This window comes from Phyllobates terribilis, unplaced genomic scaffold (genome assembly GCF_046119375.1).
Source record: "Phyllobates terribilis strain yellow unplaced genomic scaffold, ASM4611937v1 Scaffold_21__1_contigs__length_20361869, whole genome shotgun sequence".
Classification (NCBI taxonomy): domain Eukaryota; kingdom Metazoa; phylum Chordata; class Amphibia; order Anura; family Dendrobatidae; genus Phyllobates; species Phyllobates terribilis.
Genome location: NW_027362781.1, coordinates 10,852,486 through 10,863,352, shown reverse-complemented (window position 1 = coordinate 10,863,352; position 10,867 = coordinate 10,852,486).

Sequence of the window (10,867 nt, the reverse complement as noted above, 5' to 3'; positions counted from 1 at the left end):
TTTGCCCTATCTGAAAGTCTGATAAACTCCGGAAAAATGACTAAGTAAAAAAAAAATTTTTCAACTTTTTTTCAATTTTACCCCCGTGGGATATATATTCTACCCACACACATTTGGAACTCTCCTGGGGTACCCTCACACATATTATTCCCTCATTTAGTGGATATTTAGAGAAAAAAGTGAAATTTTCAAAAATCCAAAATATTGTCTGAAAACGACTAAATATCAAGGACTCATTGGGCGAATCGCTCTGGAACTGAAATCGGAACGCTGACTGACATTTGCCCTATCTGAAAGTCTGATAAAATGACTAAGTCCCAAAAAAAAATGTTTTCAACTTTTTTCAATTTTACCCCTGTGGGATATATATTCTACCCACACACATTTGGAACTCTCTTGGGGTACCCTCACACATATTATTCCCTCATTTAGTGGATATTGTCACTAAAAAGTGAAATTTTCAAAAATCCAGAAAATTGGCTGAAAACGACTAAATATGAAGGACTCAGTGGGCGAATCGCTCTGGAACTGAAATCGGAACGCTCACTGACATTTGACCTATCTGAAAGTCTGATAAACGCCGGAAAAATGACTAAGTCCAAAAATAAATTTTTTTCAACTTTTTTCAATTTTACCCCCGTGGGATATATATTCTACCCACACACATTTGGAACTCTCCTGGGGTACCCTCACACATATTATTCCCTCATTTAGTGGATATTTTCACAAAAAAAGTGAAATTTTCAAAAATCCAGAAAATTGGCTGAAAACGACTAAATATCAAGGACTCATTGGGCGAATTGCTCTGGAACTGAAATCAGAACGCTCACTGACATTTCCCTTATCTAAAAGTCTGATAAAAGACGGAAAAATGACTAAGTCCAAAAAAAAAATGTTTTCAATTTTTTTCAATTTTACCCCCGTGGGATATATATTCTACCCACACACATTTGGAACTCTCCTGGGGTACCCTCACACATATTATTCCCTCATTTAGTGGATATTTTCACAAAAAAAGTGAAATTTTCAAAAATCCAGAAAATTGGCTGAAAACGACTAAATATCAAGGACTCATTGGGCGAATCGCTCTGGAACTGAAAACGGAACGCTCACTGACATTTGACCTATCTGAAAGTCTGATAAACGCCGGAAAAATGACTAAGTCCAAAAAAAAAATGTTTTCAACTTTTTTCAATTTTACGGGCGTGGGATATATATTCTACCCGAACACATTTGAAACTCTCCTGGGGTACCCTCACACATATTACTCCCTCATTTAGTGGATATTTTCACAAAAAACTGAAACTTTCAAAAATCCAAAATATTGGCTGAAAACGACTAAATATCAAGGACTCATAGGGCGAATCGCTCTGGAACTGAAATCGGAACGCTCACTGACATTTGACCTATCTGAAAGTCTGATAAACGGCGGAAAAATGACTAAGTCCAAAAAAAAATTTTTTTTCAATTTTACCCCCGTGGGAAATATATTCTACCCACACACATTTGGAACTCTCCTGGGGTACCCTCACACATATTATTCCCTCATTTAGTGGATATTTTCACAAAAAATTGAAATTTTCGAAAATTGGCTGAAAACGACTAAATATCAAGGACTCATTGAGCTAATCGCTCTGGAACTGAAATCGGAACGCTCACTGATATTTCCCCTATCTGAAAGTTTGATAAACGCCGGAAAAATGACTAAGGCCAAAAAAAAATTTTTTCAACTTTTTTCAGTTTTACCCCCGTGGGTTATATATTCTACCCACACACATTTGGAACTCTCCTGGGGTACCCTCACACATATTATTCCCTCATTTAGTGGATATTGTCACAAAAAAGTGAAATTTTCAAAAATCCAGAAAATTGGCTGAAAACGACGAAATATCAAGGACTCATCCGGCAAATCGCTCTGGAACTGAAATCGGAATGCTCACTGACATTTCCCCTATCTGAAAGTCTGATAAACGCCGGAAAAATGACTAAGTCCAAAAAAAATTTTTTTCAACTTTTTTCAATTTTACCCCCGTGGGATATATATTCTACCCACACACATTTGGAACTCTCCTGGGGAACCCTCACACATATTATTCCCTCATTTAGTGGATATTTTCACAAAAAAATGAAATTTTCAAAAATCCAGAAAATTGTCTGAAAACGACTAAATATCAAGGACTCATTGGGCGAATTGCTCTGGAACTGAAATCGGAATGCTCACTGACATTTGCCCTATCTGAAAGTCTGATAAACGCCGGAAAAATGACTAAGTAAGAAAAAATTTTTTTCAACTTTTTTCAATTTTACCACCGTGGGATATGTATTCTACCCACACACATTTGGAACTCTCCTGGGTTTCCCTCACACATATTATTCCCTCATTTAGTGGATATTTTCACAAAAAAGTGAAATTTTCAAAAATCCAGAAAATTGTCTGAAAACGACTAAATATCAAGGACTCATTGGGCGAATCGCTCTGGAACTGAAATCGGAATGCTCACTGACATTTGCCCTATCTGAAAGTCTGATAAACGCCGGAAAAATGACTAAGTAAAAAAAAAATTTTTTCAACTTTTTTCAATTTTACCACCGTGGGATATGTATTCTACCCACACACATTTGGAACTCTCCTGGGGTACCCTCACACATATGATTCCCTCATTTAGTGGATATTGTCACTAAAAAGTGAAATTTTCAAAAATCCAGAAAATTGGCTGAAAACGACTAAATATCAAGGACTCATTGGGCGAATCGCTCTGGAACGTAAATCGGAACGCTCACTGACATTTGCCCTATCTGAAAGTGTGATAAACGCCGGAAAAATGACTAAGTCCAAAAAAAAATTTTTTTCAACTTTTTTCAATTTTACCACCGTGGGATATGTATTCTACCGACACACATTTGGAACTCTCCTGGGGTACCCTCACACATATGATTTCCTCATTTAGTGGATATTGTCACTAAAAAGTGAAATTTTCAAAAATCCAGAAAATTGGCTGAAAACAACTAAATATCAAGGACTCATTGGGCGAATCGCTCTGGAGTGGAAATCGGAACGCTCACTGACATTTGACCTATCTGAAAGTCTGATAAACGGCGGAAAAATGACTAAGTCCAAAAAAAAAATTTTTTTCAATTTTACCCCCGTGGGAAATATATTCTACCCACACACATTTGGAACTCTCCTGGGGTACCCTCACACATATTATTCCCTCATTTAGTGGATATTTTCACAAAAAATTGAAATTTTCGAAAATTGGCTGAAAACGACTAAATATCAAGGACTCATTGAGCTAATCGCTCTGGAACTGAAATCGGAACGCTCACTGACATTTCCCCTATCTGAAAGTTTGATAAACGCCGGAAAAATGACTAAGGCCAAAAAAAAATTTTTTCAACTTTTTTCAGTTTTACCCCCGTGGGTTATATATTCTACCCACACACATTTGGAACTCTCCTGGGGTACCCTCACACATATTATTCCCTCATTTAGTGGATATTGTCACAAAAAAGTGAAATTTTCAAAAATCCAGAAAATTGGCTGAAAACGACGAAATATCAAGGACTCATCCGGCAAATCGCTCTGGAACTGAAATCGGAATGCTCACTGACATTTCCCCTATCTGAAAGTCTGATAAACGCCGGAAAAATGACTAAGTCCAAAAAAAATTTTTTTTCAACTTTTTTCAATTTTACCCCCGTGGGATATATATTCTACCCACACACATTTGGAACTCTCCTGGGGAACCCTCACACATATTATTCCCTCATTTAGTGGATATTTTCACAAAAAAATGAAATTTTCAAAAATCCAGAAAATTGTCTGAAAACGACTAAATATCAAGGACTCATTGGGCGAATTGCTCTGGAACTGAAATCGGAATGCTCACTGACATTTGCCCTATCTGAAAGTCTGATAAACGCCGGAAAAATGACTAAGTAAAAAAAATTTTTTTTCAACTTTTTTCAATTTTACCACCGTGGGATATGTATTCTACCCACGCACATTTGGAACTCTCCTGGGTTTCCCTCACACATATTATTCCCTCATTTAGTGGATATTTTCACAAAAAAGTGAAATTTTCAAAAATCCAGAAAATTGTCTGAAAACGACTAAATATCAAGGACTCATTGGGCGAATCGCTCTGGAACGTAAATCGGAATGCTCACTGACATTTGCCCTATCTGAAAGTCTGATAAACGCCGGAAAAATGACTAAGTAAAAAAAAAATTTTTTCAACTTTTTTCAATTTTACCACCGTGGGATATGTATTCTACCCACACACATTTGGAACTCTCCTGGGGTACCCTCACACATATGATTCCCTCATTTAGTGGATATTGTCACTAAAAAGTGAAATTTTCAAAAATCCAGAAAATTGGCTGAAAACGACTAAATATCAAGGACTCATTGGGCGAATCGCTCTGGAACGTAAATCGGAACGCTCACTGACATTTGCCCTATCTGAAAGTCTGATAAACGCCGGAAAAATGACTAAGTCCAAAAAAAAATTTTTTTCAACTTTTTTCAATTTTACCACCGTGGGATATGTATTCTACCGACACACATTTGGAACTCTCCTGGGGTACCCTCACACATATGATTTCCTCATTTAGTGGATATTGTCACTAAAAAGTGAAATTTTCAAAAATCCAGAAAATTGGCTGAAAACAACTAAATATCAAGGACTCATTGGGCGAATCGCTCTGGAACTGAAATCGGAATGCTCACTGACATTTCCCCTATCTGAAAGTCTGATAAACGCCGGAAAAATGACTAAGTCCAAAAAAAATTTTTTTTCAACTTTTTTCAATTTTACCCCCGTGGGATATATATTCTACCCACACACATTTGGAACTCTCCTGGGGAACCCTCACACATATTATTCCCTCATTTAGTGGATATTTTCACAAAAAAATGAAATTTTCAAAAATCCAGAAAATTGTCTGAAAACGACTAAATATCAAGGACTCATTGGGCGAATTGCTCTGGAACTGAAATCGGAATGCTCACTGACATTTGCCCTATCTGAAAGTCTGATAAACGCCGGAAAAATGACTAAGTAAAAAAAATTTTTTTTCAACTTTTTTCAATTTTACCACCGTGGGATATGTATTCTACCCACACACATTTGGAACTCTCCTGGGTTTCCCTCACACATATTATTCCCTCATTTAGTGGATATTTTCACAAAAAAGTGAAATTTTCAAAAATCCAGAAAATTGTCTGAAAACGACTAAATATCAAGGACTCATTGGGCGAATCGCTCTGGAACTGAAATCGGAATGCTCACTGACATTTGCCCTATCTGAAAGTCTGATAAACGCCGGAAAAATGACTAAGTAAAAAAAAAATTTTTTCAACTTTTTTCAATTTTACCACCGTGGGATATGTATTCTACCCACACACATTTGGAACTCTCCTGGGGTACCCTCACACATATGATTCCCTCATTTAGTGGATATTGTCACTAAAAAGTGAAATTTTCAAAAATCCAGAAAATTGGCTGAAAACGACTAAATATCAAGGACTCATTGGGCGAATCGCTCTGGAACGTAAATCGGAACGCTCACTGACATTTGCCCTATCTGAAAGTCTGATAAACGCCGGAAAAATGACTAAGTCCAAAAAAAAATTTTTTTCAACTTTTTTCAATTTTACCACCGTGGGATATGTATTCTACCGACACACATTTGGAACTCTCCTGGGGTACCCTCACACATATGATTTCCTCATTTAGTGGATATTGTCACTAAAAAGTGAAATTTTCAAAAATCCAGAAAATTGGCTGAAAACAACTAAATATCAAGGACTCATTGGGCGAATCGCTCTGGAGTGGAAATCGGAACGCTCACTGACATTTGCCCTATCTGAAAGTCTGATAAACGCCGGAAAAATGACTAAGTCCAAAAAAAAAATGTTTTCAACTTTTTTCAATTTTACCCCCGTGGGATATATATTCTACCCACACACATTTGGAACTCTCCTGGGGTACCCTCACACATATGATTCCCTCATTTAGTGGATATTGTCACTAAAAAGTGAAATTTTCAAAAATCCAGAAAATTGGCTGAAAATGACTAAATATCAAGGACTCATTGGGCAAATCGCTCTGAAACTGAAATCGGAACGCTCACTGACATTTCCCCTAACTGAAAGTCTGATAAATGCTGGAAAAATGACTGAGTCCAAAAAAAAAATGTTTTCACCTTTTTTCAATTTTACGCGCGTGGGATATATATTCTACCCACACACATTTGGAACTCTCCTGGGGTACCCTCACACATATTATTCCCTCATTTAGTGGATATTTTCACAAAAAAGTGAAACTTTCAAAAAGCCAAAATATTGGCTGAAAACGACTAAATGTCAAGGAATCATTGGGCGAATCGCTCTGGAACTGTGATCGGAACGCTCAATGACATTTCCCCTAACTAAAAGTTTGATAAACGCCGGAAAAATGACTAAGTCCAAAAAGAATTTTTTTTCAACTTTTTTAAATTTTACCCCCGTGGGATAGATATTCTACCCACACACATTTGGAAGTCTCCTGGGGTACCCTCACACATATTATTCCCTCATTTAGTGGATATTTTCACAAAAAAGTGAAATTTTCAAAAATACAAAATATTGGCTGAAAACGACTAAATATCAAGGACTCATTGGGATAATCGCTCTGGAACTGAAATTGGTACGCTCACTGACATTTGACCTCTCTGAAAGTCTGATTAACGCCGCAAAAATGACTAAGTCCAAAAAAAAATATGTTTTCAACTTTTTTCAATTTTACCACCGTGGGATATATATTCCACCCACACACATTTGGAACTCTCCTGGGGTACCCTCACACATATTATTCCGTCATTTAGCGGATATTGTCACAAAAAAGTGAAATTTTCAAAAATCCAGAAAATTGGCTGAAAACGACTAAATATCAAGGACTAATTGGGCGAATCGCTCTGGAACTGAAATCGGAACGCTCACAGACATTTCCCCTATCTGAAAGTTTGATAAACGCCGGAAAAATGACTAAGTCCAAAAATAAATTTTTTTCAACTTTTTTAAATTTTACCCCCGTGAGATATATATTCTACCCACACACATTTGGAACTCTCCTGGGGTACCCTCACACATATTATTCCCTCATTTAGTGGATGTTTTCACAAAAAATTGAAATTTTCGAAAATTGGCTGAAAACGACTAAATATCAAGGACTCATTGAGCTAATCGCTCTGGAACTGAAATTGGTACGCTCACTGACATTTGACCTATCTGAAAGTCTGATTAACGCCGGAAAAATGACTAAGTCCAAAAAAAAAAATTTTTCAACTTTTTTCAATTTTACCACCGTGGGATATATATTCTACCCACACACATTTGGAACTCTCCTGGGGTACCCTCACACATATGATTCCCTCATTTAGTGGATATTGTCACTAAAAAGTGAAATTTTCAAAAATCCAGAAAATTGGCTGAAAACGACTAAATATCAAGGACTCATTGGGCGAATCGCTCTGGAACGTAAATCGGAATGCTCACTGACATTTGCCCTATCTGAAAGTCTGATAAACGCCGGAAAAATGACTAAGTCCAAAAAAAAATTTTTTTCAACTTTTTTCAATTTTACCACCGTGGGATATGTATTCTACCGACACACATTTGGAACTCTCCTGGGGTACCCTCACACATATGATTTCCTCATTTAGTGGATATTGTCACTAAAAAGTGAAATTTTCAAAAATCCAGAAAATTGGCTGAAAACAACTAAATATCAAGGACTCATTGGGCGAATCGCTCTGGAGTGGAAATCGGAACGCTCACTGACATTTGACCTATCTGAAAGTCTGATAAACGGCGGAAAAATGACTAAGTCCAAAAAAAAAATTTTTTTCAATTTTACCCCCGTGGGAAATATATTCTACCCACACACATTTGGAACTCTCCTGGGGTACCCTCACACATATTATTCCCTCATTTAGTGGATATTTTCACAAAAAATTGAAATTTTCGAAAATTGGCTGAAAACGACTAAATATCAAGGACTCATTGAGCTAATCGCTCTGGAACTGAAATCGGAACGCTCACTGACATTTCCCCTATCTGAAAGTTTGATAAACGCCGGAAAAATGACTAAGGCCAAAAAAAAATTTTTTCAACTTTTTTCAGTTTTACCCCCGTGGGTTATATATTCTACCCACACACATTTGGAACTCTCCTGGGGTACCCTCACACATATTATTCCCTCATTTAGTGGATATTGTCACAAAAAAGTGAAATTTTCAAAAATCCAGAAAATTGGCTGAAAACGACGAAATATCAAGGACTCATCCGGCAAATCGCTCTGGAACTGAAATCGGAATGCTCACTGACATTTCCCCTATCTGAAAGTCTGATAAACGCCGGAAAAATGACTAAGTCCAAAAAAAATTTTTTTTCAACTTTTTTCAATTTTACCCCCGTGGGATATATATTCTACCCACACACATTTGGAACTCTCCTGGGAAACCCTCACACATATTATTCCCTCATTTAGTGGATATTTTCACAAAAAAATGAAATTTTCAAAAATCCAGAAAATTGTCTGAAAACGACTAAATATCAAGGACTCATTGGGCGAATTGCTCTGGAACTGAAATCGGAATGCTCACTGACATTTGCCCTATCTGAAAGTCTGATAAACGCCGGAAAAATGACTAAGTAAAAAAAAATTTTTTTCAACTTTTTTCAATTTTACCACCGTGGGATATGTATTCTACCCACACACATTTGGAACTCTCCTGGGTTTCCCTCACACATATTATTCCCTCATTTAGTGGATATTTTCACAAAAAAGTGAAATTTTCAAAAATCCAGAAAATTGTCTGAAAACGACTAAATATCAAGGACTCATTGGGCGAATCGCTCTGGAACTGAAATCGGAATGCTCACTGACATTTGCCCTATCTGAAAGTCTGATAAACGCCGGAAAAATGACTAAGTAAAAAAAAAATTTTTTCAACTTTTTTCAATTTTACCACCGTGGGATATGTATTCTACCCACACACATTTGGAACTCTCCTGGGGTACCCTCACACATATGATTCCCTCATTTAGTGGATATTGTCACTAAAAAGTGAAATTTTCAAAAATCCAGAAAATTGGCTGAAAACGACTAAATATCAAGGACTCATTGGGCGAATCGCTCTGGAACGTAAATCGGAACGCTCACTGACATTTGCCCTATCTGAAAGTCTGATAAACGCCGGAAAAATGACTAAGTCCAAAAAAAAATTTTTTTCAACTTTTTTCAATTTTACCACCGTGGGATATGTATTCTACCGACACACATTTGGAACTCTCCTGGGGTACCCTCACACATATGATTTCCTCATTTAGTGGATATTGTCACTAAAAAGTGAAATTTTCAAAAATCCAGAAAATTGGCTGAAAACAACTAAATATCAAGGACTCATTGGGCGAATCGCTCTGGAGTGGAAATCGGAACGCTCACTGACATTTGCCCTATCTGAAAGTCTGATAAACGCCGGAAAAATGACTAAGTCCAAAAAAAAAATGTTTTCAACTTTTTTCAATTTTACCCCCGTGGGATATATATTCTACCCACACACATTTGGAACTCTCCTGGGGTACCCTCACACATATGATTCCCTCATTTAGTGGATATTGTCACTAAAAAGTGAAATTTTCAAAAATCCAGAAAATTGGCTGAAAATGACTAAATATCAAGGACTCATTGGGCAAATCGCTCTGAAACTGAAATCGGAACGCTCACTGACATTTCCCCTAACTGAAAGTCTGATAAACGCTGGAAAAATGACTGAGTCCAAAAAAAAAATGTTTTCACCTTTTTTCAATTTTACGCGCGTGGGATATATATTCTACCCACACACATTTGGAACTCTCCTGGGGTACCCTCACACATATTATTCCCTCATTTAGTGGATATTTTCACAAAAAAGTGAAACTTTCAAAAAGCCAAAATATTGGCTGAAAACGACTAAATGTCAAGGAATCATTGGGCGAATCGCTCTGGAACTGTGATCGGAACGCTCAATGACATTTCCCCTAACTAAAAGTTTGATAAACGCCGGAAAAATGACTAAGTCCAAAAAGAATTTTTTTTCAACTTTTTTAAATTTTACCCCCGTGGGATAGATATTCTACCCACACACATTTGGAAGTCTCCTGGGGTACCCTCACAAATATTAATCCCTCATTTAGTGGATATTTTCACAAAAAAATTAAAATTTTCAAAAATCCAGAAAATTGGCTGAAAACGACTAAATATCAAGGACTCATTGGGCTAATCGCTCTGGAACTGAAATTGGAACGCTCACTGACATTTGACCTATCTGAAAGTCTGATAAACGCCGGAAAAATGACTAAGTCCAAAAAAGAAATTTTTTTCAACTATTTTCAATTTTACCTCCGTGGGATATATATTCTACCCACACACATTTGGAACTCTCCTGGGGTACCCTCACACATATTATTCCCTCATTTAGTGGATATTTTCACAAAAATGTGAAATTTTCAAAAATCCAAAATATTGGCTGAAAATGACTAAATATCAAGGACTCATTGGACGAATCGCTTTGGAAGTGAAATCGGAACACTCACTGACATTTCACCTATCCGAAAGTCTAATAAACGCCGAAAAAATGACTAAGTCCAAAAAAAAAAATGTTTTCAACTTTTTTCAATTTTACCCCCGTGGGATATATATTCTACCCACACACATTTGGAACTCTTATGGGGTACCCTCACACATATTATTCCCTCATTTAGTGTATATTTTCACAAAAAAGTGAAATTTTCAAAAATACAAAATATTGGCTGAAAACGACTAAATATCAAGGACTCATT